At 42.2% G+C, this 16,346-nt stretch overlaps 1 long non-coding RNA gene across 1 annotated transcript in view; it reads left to right on the forward strand.

Moving 5' to 3' along the window:
* LOC134345591 (uncharacterized) overlaps window positions 1–1,196 on the forward strand; it is a 54,261-nt gene extending 53,065 nt beyond the window's left edge. Inside the window, exon 3 of the long non-coding RNA XR_010017733.1 lies at window positions 930–1,196. This is a non-coding gene — a long non-coding RNA (uncharacterized LOC134345591). The remainder of the gene's footprint in view (window positions 1–929) is intronic.
* Window positions 1,197–16,346: the final 15,150 nt, after the last annotated feature.

Consider the following 16,346-nt stretch of genomic DNA (forward strand, 5'->3'; position numbering starts at 1 on the left):
TCCAACACTTTCTTGACCACTGATGTTAGGCTAACTGGCCTATAATTTCCTTCTTTTTTCCTTCCTCCCTTCTTAAATAGTGGAGTGACACCTGCAATTTTCCAGTTCTCCAGTACCATGCTAGAATCAAGTGATTCTTGAAAGATCATGACCAATGCATCTGCTATCTCTTCAGCAACCTCTCTCAGGACTCTGGAATGTAGTCCATCTGGTCCAGCTGACTTATCCACTTAAAGACTTTTCAGTTTACGCAGCACTTTTTCCTTCGTAATGGCACTCACTCCTGCTCCCTGACACTCATGGACCTCTGGCACACTGCTAGTGTTTTCCACAGTGAAGACTGATGCAAAGTACCCATTAAGTTCATCTGCCATTTCTTTGTCCCCCGTTACTACCTCACCAGCATCATTTTCCAGTGGTCCAATATTAACCCTTGCTTCCCTTTTACTCTTCATATAACTGAAAAAAACATAGTATCCTGCTTTATATTATTGGCTAGTTTGCCCTCATATTTCATCTTTTCCCTTCTTATAGCTTTTTTTAGTTGCCTTTTGTTGGATTTTTAAAAGCTTCCCAATCATCCAACTTCATACTCACTTTTGCTACCTTATATGCCCTTCCCTTGGCTTTTATGCAGCCCTTAACTTCCCTTTGTCTTTCAGTTTAACTTAACTTCAATCTGTTTATCTATTTCCAGCCACCAAAAGTAGCTCCAGGTGAGACTCTTCATCTTGACTGTACCCAGGTGTCCTTCATGCAGATTTTCCAGCACTCTGGTGCGCAGTTTAGAGTGAACCACAACATGAGTTGGTCTCGTCTCGCTGAGAACTCTGGAAGCATAGAGTTATTATAAGCTGCCCTTCTTTGCATTGTGATTTCATAGACTTTCGACAATGTTGGGTCATTCTTTGTTTCCCTTTGTATTTCAGAATTTGTTCCCGGCAACTGGTCTACCAATGCGGTGTGGAACACTACTGCTGGGTCACAGTATGAAGACTTCTCTTCAGTTGTCAATAGTGAAAATGTGACAAGCCGTCAGCATTGCTGTGTTGTTTGGAACCCTTGAGTGTTTAGCACCCAATGTTGTAACCAGGTAGCAGTCATCCCTGGAATTCCCTTCCAGGGATTGAAAATGGACACAAGGGGCTGGTGATCTGTCACTAGCATAAACTTTTGTCTGTGGAAGTAGTAGTGGAACTTCTTTATTCCCCATACTAGACTAGGGCTTCTCAGTCTCTGCGCATAGTTGTGTTCTGCGCGCGTCAGCGATCTCGAAGCAAATACAATTGGGCATTCAGATCCATCTTTCATAATGTGTGAAAAAACAGCTCCAACGCCATAAGGAGAGGCATCGCATGCCAGTCTAAAGGGCAGGGATGGGTCATAATGGGTGAGCAGTTCATCAGATATTATTTGTCTCTTTATTTCCTTGAAAGCTCTTTCACATCTTTCTGACTATTCCCACTCTGCTCCTGTCTGTAACAGTGTGTTCAATGAGGGCAGCACTGTAGCAATGTTTGGGAGAAACTGGTGGTAGTAGTTTACAAGGCCCAAGCATGACCTGAGTCATGATACATTTTTCATTTTGGGTCCCTGCAGCCCTGCTTCAATCTTCTCTTGTGACATATGTAAGCCATGCTTGTCAATGACACATCCACAATATGAGATTTCATTCTTGAAAAACTCACGTTTCTCTCTCTTTGCACACAGACCATACTCACGCAGCCTGGTGAGCACTTTACCAAGGTTCCGGAGGTGTTCTTCATCATTTTTGCCAGTCACAATGATGACATCAAGGCAACATTGTGTTCCTGGGATACCTTGGAGCACTTGGTTCATTGCTCTTTGCCAAATTGTTCGAACTGGAGCGAGACCAAAGACGAGACATAGAAGCATAGAAATCTACAGCACATTATAGGCCTTTCAGATGATAATGTTGTGCTGGCCATGTAACCTACTTTAGAAACTGCCAGGAATTTCCCTACCATACAGTCCTCTATTTTTCTAAGCTCCATGTACCAATCTAAGAGTCTCTTAAAAGACCCTATTGTATCAGCCTCTACCACCTTCGCTGGCAGTGCATTCCACGCACCCACCACTCTCTGTGTGAAAAACTTACCTCTGACATCCCCCTTATACCTACTTCCAAGCACCTTAAAACTATACTCCCTCGTGTTAGCCATTCTGCCATGGGAAAAATTCTCTGGCTATCCACACAATCAATGCATCTTATACACCTCTATCAGGTCACCTCTCATCTTCCTTCACTCCAAGGAGAAAAGACCAAGTTCACTCAACCTATTCTCATAAGGCATGCTCTCCAATCCAGGCAACAACCTTGTAAATCTCCTCTGCATTCTCTCTATAGTATCCACATCCTTCCTGTGATGAGGTGACCAGAACTGAACACAGCACTCCAAGCGGGGTCTAACTAAGGTCTTATATAGCTGTAACATTAACTCACGGCTCTTGAACTCAACCCAACAGTTAATGCAACATATACTTCTTAACAACACTGTCAACCTGCACAGCAGCTTTGAGTGTCCTATGGACATGGACCCCAAGATCTTGCTGATCCTTCACACTGCTAAGTGTCCTGCCAGTAATATTATAATTTGTCCTCAAATTTGACCTACCGAAATAAACCACCTCACACCTAACTGGGTTGAACTCCATTTGCCACTTCTCGGCCCAGTTCTACATCCTATCGATGTCACACTGTAACCTCTGACAGCCCTCCACACTATCCACAACACCCCCAGCTTTTGTGTCATCAGCAAACTTACTAACCCACCCTTCTACTTCCTCACCCAGGTCATTTATAAAAATCATAAAGAGGAGAGGTCCCAGAACAGATCTCTGCAGAACACCAATGGTCACCGTCCTCCATGCAGAATGCAAACCATCTACAACCACCCTTTGCATTCTGTGAGCAAGCCAATTCTGGATCCACAAACCAAGGTCTCCTTAGATCCCATGCCTCCTTACTTTCTGAAGGAGCCTTGCATGGGGAACCTTATCAAATGCCTTACTGAAATCCATATACACTACATCCACTGCTCTACTTTCATCAATGTGTTTTGTTATATCCTCAGAGAATTCAATCAGGTTTGTAAGGCATGACCTGCCCTTGACAAAGCCATGCTGACTATCCTTAATCAGATTATGTCTCTTCCAATGCTCATAAATCTTGCCTCTTAGGATCTCCTCCAACAACTTGCCCACCACTGAAATAAGACTCAGTGGTCTATATTTTCCTGGGTTATCTTTACTCCCTTTCTTGAACAAGGGAACAACATTTGCAACCTTCCAATCCTCTGATACTTCTCCTGTCCCTGTTGATGATGCAAAGATCATTGCCAGAGGCTCAGCAATCTTCTCCCTCATTTCCCACAGTAGCCTGGGCTATATCTCATCTGATCCCAGCGACATATCTAACTTAATACCTTCCAAAAGCTCCAGCACATCCTCTTTCTTAATGCCTATACCCTCGAGCATTACAGTCCACTGTAAATCATCCCCACAATTGCCAAGGTCCTTTTCCCTGGTGAATACCTCCGCTACCTCCTCCGGCTCTATGCACGTTTCCACTCTCGCTCCTGATTTGCCCTAATCTCACACGGCTCATCCACTTGTTCTTCACATATTATACTGGAACAGTTCCTTGTGAGTGTTGATTGTGAGGAACTTCCTGCTTGACTCCTCAATCTCCATTTGCAGATAGGCTTGTGACAAGTCAATCTTTGAAAATGTCTCCCCACCTGCCAAAGGTGCAAAAATGTATTTTATTTGTGGCAGGGGATACTGCATAGTATGCAGCACCAGGTTGATGCTCACCTTGAAATCCCCACACACACAGACGACTCCAGCCTTCCCTTTCTTGATCACTGGGACAATGGGCATGGTCCAGTTGCTCGACTCAAGCTTGGAGAGAATTCCAGATGTCTCCAGGCTCTGCAGTTCAGCATCCACTTTAGGATGTAGTGCATAAGGCACTGGATATGCTTTATGGGATCTTGGTGTTGGTGTTTCATCCAGTTCAATTCTGGACTTCATGCCTCGGAGTTTACCAATACCCTTCTCAAACACCTTCACATTAGCTTTAAACAACTATGACAGTTTCTAGTAAGTGCTACAACTTGGTCTGCCATTGCCTGTTGATGACACACTGAGAGCTTTGATTGTGTGTCAGTCTAGTGGATTTTTCTCAACCGTTCACGTCCAAAAAGTGCTAACCCTCCACTTTTCAATATGTGAAGCTGTAACAGTAGTGCTTGGCCTCCATATGTCACAGTTACTTTCATTTTGCCTCCGGGAGACACTTTTTCCCCCGTGTAAGTCCTTAGCATCACTGAGGTCTTCTCTAATGTTATCTTAGAAAATAGTCTGTTGTAGTCAGCCTCTGGAATTATGGACAAAACCGACCTTGTATCCAGCTCCATTTTCTGTTCTACATCGGACACATCTATTGTGATCCAGACGATTTTGTGATCGGCTTCAGTAATACTATGTGGTTCTAGGCATAACAGTTCACCTTTGTCAGACAACACACATCAAAGTTGCTGGTGAACGCAGCAGGCCAAGCAGCATCTGTAGGAAGAGGTACAGTCGACGTTTCAGGCCGAGACCCTTCGTCAGGACTAACTGAAGGAAGAGTGAGTAAGGGATTTGAAAGCTGGAGGGGGAGGGGGAGATGCAAAATGATAGGAGAAGACAGGAGGGGGAGGGATAGAGCCAAGAGCTGGACAGGTGATAGGCAAAAGGGGATACGAGAGGATCATGGGACAGGAGGTCCGGGAAGAAAGACGGGGGGGGGTGACCCAGAGGATGGGCAAGAGGTATATTCAGAGGGACAGAGGGAGAAAAAGGAGAGTGAGAGAAAGAATGTGTGCATAAAAATAAGTAACAGATGGGGTACGAGGGGGAGGTGGGGCCTAGCGGAAGTTAGAGAAGTCAATGTTCATGCCATCAGGTTGGAGGCTACTCAGACGGAATATAAGGTGTTGTTCCTCCAACCTGAGTGTGGCTTCATCTTTACAGTAGAGGAGGCCGTGGATAGACATGTCAGAATGGGAATGGGATGTGGAATTAAAATGTGTGGCCACTGGGAGATCCTGCTTTCTCTGGCGGACAGAGCGTAGATGTTCAGCAAAGCGGTCTCCCAGTCTGCGTCCTTTGTCAGACTCTATGTTGTCTGATTCTGTTTTACATTCAATAGCTTTATGCACTTGCTAAATGTTTTTTTGTCTACTTTGCACATTCTGTCTATGTGACCTTGTCTGTGACACTTTCTACAGACTTTTTGTTTGAATCAACGGTTATTTGCATCATGGTAGGATTTGCTATATCGATAAAATTTTTGGCTTTTTGCACCATTCAGGGACATTGTGTGCATTTCACATTCTAGCCTCCTTTCCTGTAATTCTGCTGCATCCTTTGTTGCAATCTCTAACATATTGCAATGGCCAATGACTGTTCTAAGTTTAGATCTCTTTCTGACAGTAGCCTCTTTTGAGTGTTTTGACTATGCGTGCCACATACAAGCCTGTTCCATAATACATCAGAAAGTCCATCTCTAAAGTCTCAGTACTGGGAAAGTTTGCACAGTTCTGCAATGTGTTCAGAAATGCTTTCATCTTTTGACTGGTTCCTGTTGTAAAATCTAAATCTCTCAGTTATTGCCAGTGGCTTAGGGCTCAAGTAATTTTGTAAAATTGTAATAAATTCATTGATTTTCAGCTTGCTGGCTTTTCAGGGGTCACTAGAACATAGAACATAGAAATCTACAGCAGATTACAGGTGCTTTGGCCCACAGTTGTGCTGACCATGTAACCTACTGTAGAAACTGCCCGAATTACCCTACCGCATAGCCTTCTACTTGCCTAAGCTCCATGTACCTAATAGGTTGTATAAGAGATTGTATGTCCTTGCACCCATTAAGCTAAGAATTGCAGGGGCATTCTTATGTTCCTCCATGTTGTTCGCGTTAAAATACAATTCAACCCTCTTGATATACGACTCCTAACCTTCATTGGCACCATCAAGTTCGTCAACTTTCCCAACTGAAGCCTTCGCCAAGTGATTTTCACTTTAAATTCAGCGCTTCTTTCACTGTTACTATGCACTGTACTCACGCCTTTGTTCATGTCTGTGACGGCTTTCTCATGCTGTTTATTCTCCCTGTTTCACTCTGTAACTGTCAGTGCGGTTCGTGACACTTTCTGACATTCAGGTTTGTGCTTGCCACCAACTACATATCGATTAAATGAAAGCACGCTCACGGGAGGTGGCTTTAACTGGTGTAATCATATTGCAACGAGCGAGTGAGAACAATGTGTATACATAGACAACAGGTCAGTGCGCACGAGCAGGCAACAGATAAATATGTTGTGCTAGGGGAGGGGCATTGCTCTAAAAGAAATGGATTCATACATTACACTTAATGTAACTCAGTTTTTTTTCTCTATATTTATTTATCATGTATTTCATTGTACTGCTGCTATAAAGTTAACAAATTTCACGATATATGCCGATGATATTAAACCTCATTCTGATTCTGATTATAAACTAATTCAGTAGTTACCAGTTTATCTCCTCTTCACAACTCACTTTCATTTCTGTGAACTTACTTACCTAAGCAATACTTAAATAACCAGAAATTATTAAGACCAAATTTTAAAATAATAAGTTTATTTGAAAACTCAAAAAACTGATGAAAGTTAATACTAACTCAAATAATGTGACAAGCAACACACACAAAACGGTGGAGCAACTCTACTTCTCTCTATCCCCTGTAGGTATAACAGTATTTTTAATGATTGTTGACAGGTGTTATCTTCCATCCTTCTGCTGTGTTGTTACCTCTGAGCCTTCATTATGTGCTTGATACTTCAGCAAGCCTTGGTCTCTGTTTTCTTACGTAAGAGCAGGAGCAGAAATGGGCCACTTGCCACATGGAGTCTGCTCGGCCATTCCATCATGGCTGATTTTTATTCACTTACTGAGATACCGTGTGGAATAGGCCCTTCCGGCCCTTCGAGCCATGATGCCCAGCAATCCCCGATTTAACCCTTGCCTAATCATTGGACAATTTACAATGACCAATTAACCTCCCAACTGGTACATCTTTGGATTGTGGAGGAAACTGGAGCACCCAGAGAAAATCCACATGGTTACAGGGAGAATCCACAAACAAGACCCTGCCATTTTATTCATAAGCAACTTCTTAAATTTATTAGACTGGCTCCCAAAGAAAAACAAAGCAAAATGAAAGACATGAGGAGAATTTTGAGCATGCATGCCAACTGATATCTTCACTGAGTTGAACTTCTTTTTACCCTCATCTTATTGAGTAAAATGAAGGGGCACTTTGCAGATATTATTGTTGTCTCCTATACTCTTACAGAATATTTTATAATATTGATGAAACGTAAACAATTTCACTTCAAAAACATAGTTTGCAAAACAAACACAAGATTTGACAGCTCATACGCATTCCACTGGGAGCAACCTTGAATCTTTTAAGGTTGCATCTAAGTTATTCAAAAGAGCAAGCAGACTGGAAGGATAGCTTCCAAGCAACCATTTCAGTTCTAAATCATGACATCATTGGAATAACATTGAAGACCAGATGAATAGTGATTCAAGGTCAATGCGTTACAAAAATAGTTATCAGAGCAAAAACAGAGGATGTCTTCAAATTGTTACTCTGATATTTAGATGAGTAAGGGGATCTTAGGTCTCTAAATTCATAATTATTTGCTGATATAACTGCAATTTTGCTATTCACATAGGTTGAAACATTTAGTTGTGAAGCAACCAAAGATAGATTAATACATTGACAAATGTGTTGAAGTTACCTCTGCTGAAATTGTAATGGATCATTTCTATCCGATAGATGAGATTTTCCAAATTTTCAATTCATGTAGACTATCAGATGATTCATTAACTCTCAACAGCACTCTGTTTCCACTACCACGGCACCAGAAGTGGTCATTTTTTGATCTGTTCCTATATTATTTAAACTATCAAAACCAAAACAGTCACAATAATATGAAAATAAATTGCAACCATTTATTCCCACAGAAAAGGTAGCCATATACTTCACTTGGTGACGAAATATAGTCAGGCTTGGCAGAATTCAATGACTCAAACAGGGAAAATAAACGTTTTTCCTTATCCCTTTTAAGTTTTATTAAGTCAACTTTTCAGGGTTACACAAATCAATGATAAAATGCCATTAAGATGGTTTAATCACTTGTCAAAATATACAATGTAAATAAGCATAAATCAATTATGGAAATATTATCCTGCTTTACATCATTGCATTCATTCGGCAGTTATGGTACATATCTCAGTAAAACATCTGAAAAATACAAAAGAATCAACCCATTCTGTTATTCCATTTTAGAATTGCTCTGTGGTGATTGATTGATGTATTAATTAATCAGAATCAGAATCAGGTTTAATATCACTGGCATGTTGTGAAATTTGTTAACTTAGTGGCAACAGTACAATGTAATACTTTATACTTTATTGTCGCCAAGTAATTGGTACCAGAACGTACAATCATCACAGCGATATTTGATACATGTGTACATACATCTATTGATGCTTCTGGACACATCTTCAGTGATGTTCCTGGAATCATCGGGTGTTTTGGGTCTTTCAACATCATACACCCTCTTCCAGGTGACCCAGCCAGGGCTGATCAGACCCCAGCTTGTGTCCAGATGGCTAGCTACTTATAGAAACATAGAAACATAGAAAATAGGTGCAGGAGTTGGCCATTCGGCCCTTCGAGCCTGCACCGCCATTTATTATGATCATGGCTGATCATCCAACTCAGAACCCCGCCCCAGCCTTCCCTCCATACCCCCTGACCCCCGTAGCCACAAGGGCCATATCTAACTCCCTCTTAAATATAGCCAATGAACTGGCCTCAACTGTTTCCTGTGGCAGAGAATTCCACAGATTCACCACTCCCTGTGTGAAGAAGTTTTTCCTAATCTCGGTCCTAAAAGGCTTCCCCTCTATCCTCAAACTGTGGCCCCTCGTTCTGGACTTCCCCAACATCGGGAACAATCTTCCTGCATCTAGCCTGTCCAATCCCTTTAGGATTTTATACGTTTCAATCAGATCCCCCCTCAATCTTCTAAATTCCAACGAGTACAAGCCCAGTTCATCCAGTCTTTCTTCATATGAAAGTCCTGCCATCCCAGGAATCAATCTGGTGAACCTTCTTTGTACTCCCTCTATGGCAAAGATGTCTTTCCTCAGATTAGGGGACCAAAACTGCACACAATACTCCAGGTGTGGTCTCACCAAGGCCTTGTACAACTGCAGTAGTACCTCCCTGCTCCTGTACTCGAATCCTCTCGCTATAAATGCCAGCATACCATTCGCCTTTTTCACCGCCTGCTGTACCTGCATGCCCACTTTCAATGACTAGTGTATAATGACACCCAGGTCTCGTTGCACCTCCCCTTTTCCTAATCGGCCACCATTCAGATAATAATCTGTTTTCCTATTTTTGCCACCAAAGTGGATAACTTCACATTTATCCACATTAAATTGCATCTGCCATGAATTTGCCCACTCACCTAACCTATCCAAGTCACCCTGCATCCTCTTAGCATCCTCCTCACTGCTAACACTGCCACCCAGCTTCGTGTCATCCACAAACTTGGAGATGCTGCATTTAATTCCCTCATCCAAGTCATTAATATATATTGTAAACAATTGGGGTCCCAGCACTGAGCCTTGCGGTACCCCACTAGTCACCGCCTGCCATTCTGAAAAGGTCCCATTTATTCCCACTCTTTGCTTCCTGTCTGCTAACCAATTCTCCACCCACACCAATACCTTACCCCCAATACCGTGTGCTTTAAGTTTGCACACTAATCTCCTGTGTGGGACCTTGTCAAAAGCCTTTTGAAAATCCAAATATACCACATCCACTGGTTCTCCCCCATCCACTCTACTAGTTACATCCTCAAAAAATTCTATGAGATTCTTCAGACATGATTTTCCTTTCACAAATCCATGCTGACTTTGTCCGATCATTTCACCGCTTTCCAAATGTGCTGTTATCACATCCTTGATAACTGACTCCAGCAGTTTCCCCACCACCGACGTTAGGCTAACCGGTCTATAATTCCCCGGTTTCTCTCTCCCTCCTTTTTTAAAAAGTGGGGTTACATTAGCCACCCTCCAATCCTCAGGAACTAGTCCAGAATCTAACGAGTTTTGAAAAATTATCACTAATGCATCCACTATTTCTTGGGCTACTTCCTTAAGCACTCTAGGATGCAGACCATCTGGCCCTGGGGATTTATCTGCCTTCAATCCCTTCAATTTACCTAACACCACTTCCCTACTAACATGTATTTCGCTCAGTTCCTCCATCTCACTGGACCCTCTGTCCCTTACTATTTCTGGAAGATTATTTATGTCCTCCTTAGTGAAGACAGAACCAAAGTAATTATTCAATTGGTCTGCCATGTCCTTGCTCCCCATAATCAATTCACCTGTTTTTGTCTGCAGGGGACCTACATTTGTCTTTACCAGTCTTTTCCTTTTTACATATCTATAAAAGCTTTTACAGTCCGTTTTTATGTTCCCTGCCAGTGTTCTCTCATAATCTTTTTTCCCCTTCCTAATTAAGCCCTTTGTCCTCCTCTGCTGAACTCTGAATTTCTCCCAGTCCTCAGGTGAGCCACTTTCTCTGGCTAATTTGTATGCTTCTTCTTTGGAATTGATACTATCCCTAATTTCTCTTGTCAGCCACGGGTGCACTATCTTCCTTGATTTATTCTTTTGCCAAACTGGGATGAACAATTGTTGTAGTTCATCCATGCAGCCTTTAAATGCTTGCCATTGCATATCCACCGTCAATCCTTTAAGTGTCATTTGCCAGTCTATCTTAGCTAATTCACGTCTCATACCTTCAAAGTTACCCCTCTTTAAGTTCAGAACCTTTGTTTCTGAATTAACTATGTCACTCTCCATCTTAATGAAGAATTCCACCATATTATGGTCACTCTTACCCAAGGGGCCTCTCACGACAAGATCGCTAATTAACCCTTCCTCATTGCTCAAAACCCAGTCCAGAATAGCCTGCTCTCTAGTTGGTTCCTCGACATGTTGGTTCAAAAAACCGTCCCGCATACATTCCAAGAAATCCTCTTCCTCAGCACCTTTACCAATTTGGTTCACCCAGTCTACATGTAGATTGAAGTCACCCATTATAACCGCTGTTCCTTTATTGCACACATTTCTAATTTCCTGTTTAATTATGACTCCATGGCTCCCCTCTTCTGAGCCACAGCCATCTTGAGGCCCTCTCTGCCGCATCGGTGGTACTGCGGATGGCCCTCCTCTTCCTCTCTCCCTCGATGCCCAAAATGCTGAAGGAAAAAAATAATTGAATTACAGTAAGTGTATATATATAAAATAGTTACTTTTAAAATAGTGCAAAAACAGAAATAAAAAAATTGAGGTAGGGTTCATGGGATCAATGTCCATTTAGGAATCGGATGGCAGAGGGGAAGAGGCTGTTCCTGAATCGCTGAGTGTGTGGCTTCAGGATTCTGTACATCCTTCCTGATGGTAACAATTGGAAGAGGGCTTGTCCTGGGTGATGGGGGTCCTTAATGATGGACGCCGCCTTTCTGAGGCACTGCTCTTTGAAGATGTCTTGAATACTTTGAAGGCTAGTACCCATGATGGAGCTAACTAATTTTACAACTTTCTGTAGCTTCTTTAGAACCTTTGCAGTAGCAACCCCTCTGCCCCATACCAGACAGTGATGCAGCCAGTCAGAATGTTTTCCACGGAATAACTGTATAAGTTTTTAAGTGTTTTAGGTGACAAACCAAATCTCCTCAAACTCCTAATGGAATATAGCCTCTGTCTTGCCTTCTTTATAGCTGCATCAATATATTGGATCCAGGTTAGGTCCTCGGAGATACTGACACCCAGGAACTTGAAATTGCTCACTCTCTCCACTTCTGATCCCTCCATGAGGATTGGTTTGTGCTCCCTCATCTTACTCTTTCTGAAGTCCACAAGCAGGTCTTTTGGTCTTACTGACATTGAGGGCAACGTTAACCCTGATTAATGATCATGGAAATATTTTGCCAATCTGTGATCAGGGCGAAATCAACAATTAATGATTTGTTGATAAAGTAGCAATCTGTTCGTTATTTAACCTTTAACCCTGTCTTCATGTTCACGCCAGACTCCAGTCGGGAGTGAAGTGTAACTGAAGTAGCTGGATGCTGTTTAAGGATGGAGATTGTTATGCTTTGTAACTCCAAAGCGTAAAACTAATTGAAAGCAGCATTGCAAATTTTAAATTGTCCCATTCGTCAACATCCTTCTGCCATACTGCCATAATAGGGAGATTTGATTCGTATTAGGAGAATATATCAAATGGAGTGTCCTTTTTGTACACTTTTCAGGTATTTCCTTTCCCAAGGGTAAATGGGACAATTCATCAGCATTTCCATGATTAGTTGTCCTCTTGAATTCAATCTTGTAATTGTATCTTCCAAGACACAGAGCCCATCTCTGTATTCCTGCTGTTGCTGTTAGTGGAACACCCTTTTGTAGGTCAAAAATGGACAGTAGTGGTTGATAATCCATAATGAGAGTAAACTCTCTCCCATACAAGTACTGGTTAAAATGTTTTACACTCCAAACCAGACTCAAGGCCTCTCTGTCAAACTGTGTGTAATTTTCACTGCAGCAGTAAGGGAACGTGATGCAAAGGCTCTGGGGCGTTCACTTCCATCACTCGTAACGTGGCATGACTGCATCTGTAACCTAGTGCGAGCTGTCACAAGAAAGCTTCACTGGACAATGTAGATCATAATGTGTAAGTACAGTGTTTAACATCACCATTTCCTTTGTCTTTTGGAAAGCCAACTCACACTGCTTTGTCTATTGCCATTCCTAATCTGTAGTAATGAGTTCAAGGGGTGGAGCACAGTAGCCAGGTTTGGCAGGAACCTGTTATGGTAATTGAGAAATCCTAAAAAGGTCCACAACTGTGATACTTTCCTTTAGCCTTGGGGCATCCATCACTGTTTGAATTTTCTCAACACTTGTGTAAACCTTGTGTGTCAATGATGTGACCACAGTAAGTGATGCTTGGCTTAAAGAATCCATACTTCTTGTGTCATGCTCTGAGCCCACAACCTTGTAATCTTTTTAACACTGTCCTGAGATTTTGGAGATGTTCTTTGTCAACCTTATGGTTACAATGATGTCATCCAGGTAACGCTGAGCGCCTGGGAAGCCTTGTGGCACCTGGCGCACAGCTTTCTGCCAGAGTGCAGATGCAGATGCTACTCCAAAAGTAAAGCCTGTTATAGTGATAAAGCCCTTTGTGAGTGTTTATGGTGAGAAACACTTTGGACTCTTCTTCCATTGCCATCTGTAGGTAGGCCTCAGTTAAGTCCACTTTGCTGAAGTGTTTTCCTCCAAAAAGCTTTATAGCGATATCTTCTATCCTGGACAGAAGGTATTGATCTACTTGCGGTACTGGGTTGATGGTGACCGTAAAATCGCAACATATCCTGACAGGCCCATTCTTCTTGGCTACTGGGACCACTGGTGTTGCCCATGGGCTCTATTCAAGCTAGAAAAGAATTCCTTTAGCCTCCATGTGATCTGGCTCAATGGCTACTTTATTGCAGATGGTATGAAGAACTAAACAGGTTCAGCAAAAATCTGGGTGTGGCATTTTCATTTAACAGTACTTCACACTTTGAAACCTCTCATTGAAACCTTCATGATGAGATTATGGAGGCCATTGTCTCCTACTGTATACTAACACATTGTTAAAGGCGTATCCCTGCCATTTCATTTGATTTGAGTGTCTTGATGAAGGGTCTTGGCCTGAAATGTTGACTGTGTATTTCCCACCATAGATGCTGCCTGACCTGCTGAGCTCCTCCAATGTTTAGTGTGTGTGTTGATCCAGATTTCCAACATCTGCTGTCTCTCTGTGTCTCTGCCGTTTAATGCACGGTTCAGGATAGGTCCGTTTTGTCAGTGAATACTCTGGCTGTTTTTATATATATATATATATATATATATATATATATACATACAGGGAGTCAATCCTTAACATTGTAACAAAAGAGTGTTACCCTTGGTGTCTGGAATTTATGGTCAGAAGCTCCTGGACCAGCCACCAGTGTTCAAATATTAAAAGGGGTTCTGCCTGCTGGGGTGTGCTTCCGTTGTAAATAGATAATTTTCCAAAAAGTTAGTATCTGTTCACACTCAAAATGTTACAGTTAAGTAGGCAATTACATCTAATAAACTGGAGTTAAGCATTTATTGTTGCCTGCATTTAGAAAGTATAAAATATTCCTGCCGATTCGAGTGCTCTGAATAGCGAACTTCCACATCTCTGCTACAGCTTGCAAATGACTCAGTTCAACAATCTCAGCTTGGCCCACAATGCCTGTGCTGACCACAATGCCAATCCAAGCTCATCCCATCTCCCTGCACATGGCTGGAATCCTTCCATTTGCTGCCAGTGCACCTGGCAGTCTAAATACTTCTTAAATGTTGTTATCATATCATGTAAGATCCTCTGATAAGCTAGGTTAGAGAATCTGCAATGTGAAAGATAGATTCTATTATCGAAAATTAGGTTTTTGTTGCAGCTGGGAGCCGCTGACAATGCTAGCTTTTATTGCCCAGCCCTATGGCCTTGAGAAGGTGGTGACAAGCTGCTTTCTTGAATCACTGAAGACTCTCTTTGATGAAGGCACTCCCACAGTGTTATTGCATAGGCATTTCCAGGATTTAGACCCATGGCGATGAAGGACCAGTAGTTTATTTCCAAGCAGGATTATGGGTGACTTGACAGGTGGTAGTGTTCCTATGTACCTGCTTCCTTTGTTCCCCTTGGTCTTACATTTAGGAATCTGTTAGAATGGCTCAGGCATGTGATTACAGACAACGCTGTGGATGATACCACAGTGTTATGGTGGTAGAGTAAATGAATGTTTAGAATAATTGATGAAGTGCCAATCGAGCATTCATCAATGGATCTTGAAATCTGAATTTTGTGCAATCATTGGCAAACATCCTGACTTCTGATGTTTTGAATGAAGGAAGGTTATCAATAATAGATTCCCTATTGTGTTAATTTTACTGACTCTCTGAGTTCTACTCCTGAAGTCTGTGCAGTTTTTCAATACACTGTTGTGAATTTCTTGGGTGGCGGGATGGAGATACATCTCTACCAAAGGAGATACAAAGCACTCTTTCCCTCCGCTAGCCTACAGGTCGCCCTTAGGTAAAATGTGGTATCTGCTTAGCCCCTCCTGATCAGGGTCACGTGCAGCTATGGGAGCAGGTGGTGGATGGTTGTATGAACAGCTGGTGCATATCACAAGTCCTGGTTATGCGACCACTGATACCAGACAGACAATCTCTGAAGAGTATTGGTAATGGCTGGGGTCACCCATCTTGTAAAAACACTGCCCAGAAGAAGGTAATGGCAAACCGCTTCTGCAGAAAAGTTTGCCCAGAACAATCATGGTCATAGGAAGAACATGCTTGCCTACATCATACGACGTGGCACATAAAGAACAAACGAACACAGTGAAGTTGAGTTTAATATGGCATCAGGTCCAACTGCACAGAGCAAAGTAACAAGTTCTGTCACAAATCCTTTGGCTGTGTTGAATGGCTGCAAAATATAATCAAGATCAGGAACTAATTTTCACATGCAGGCCCAATTGTTATGTTTTGTAACTTCAAAACATTAACCTAATTCAAAGGAAGACACTGGAGTCTGAAATATGAATCTATATTTGTGTTTACTTTACGCGAGGCGCATACATATCACATGGTAGTTTCATGACGTATGCAATTCACGGGTCATACATATAACTTATAGTGAATGATTTAAACAACCAAGAATGCGTAATTAACAAGGGTCTCGGCCTGAAACGTTGACTGTACCTCTTCCTATAGATGCTGCATGGCCTGCTGCGTTCACCTGCAATTTTTATGTGTGTTGCAACCTATTTACAAGATTACTCAATTATTACTGAAATATTAAATACACAACACCAATGTCTTCCAAATGTCTGTTTTCTCAGCTGACCATCTACCCAGCAGCTTCTTGCTTCTCATCCATCGTCACGTCATCGGCCACACCCATTCTTGCTTTGTAGTTCATGCAGTGCCTCTTTCCTCAAAGTGACTAAATCCTCAGGGGCAGATAAGTCTGAGCTGCAAGTAGGGTGACTGATGCATGCTGCTTTGACCGGACTCTCCCACAGACAGAGGGGAACACAATAGAAAAGACAGGG

Source organism: Mobula hypostoma, chromosome 4 (assembly GCF_963921235.1).
Source record: "Mobula hypostoma chromosome 4, sMobHyp1.1, whole genome shotgun sequence".
In the NCBI taxonomy this organism is placed as follows: domain Eukaryota; kingdom Metazoa; phylum Chordata; class Chondrichthyes; order Myliobatiformes; family Myliobatidae; genus Mobula; species Mobula hypostoma.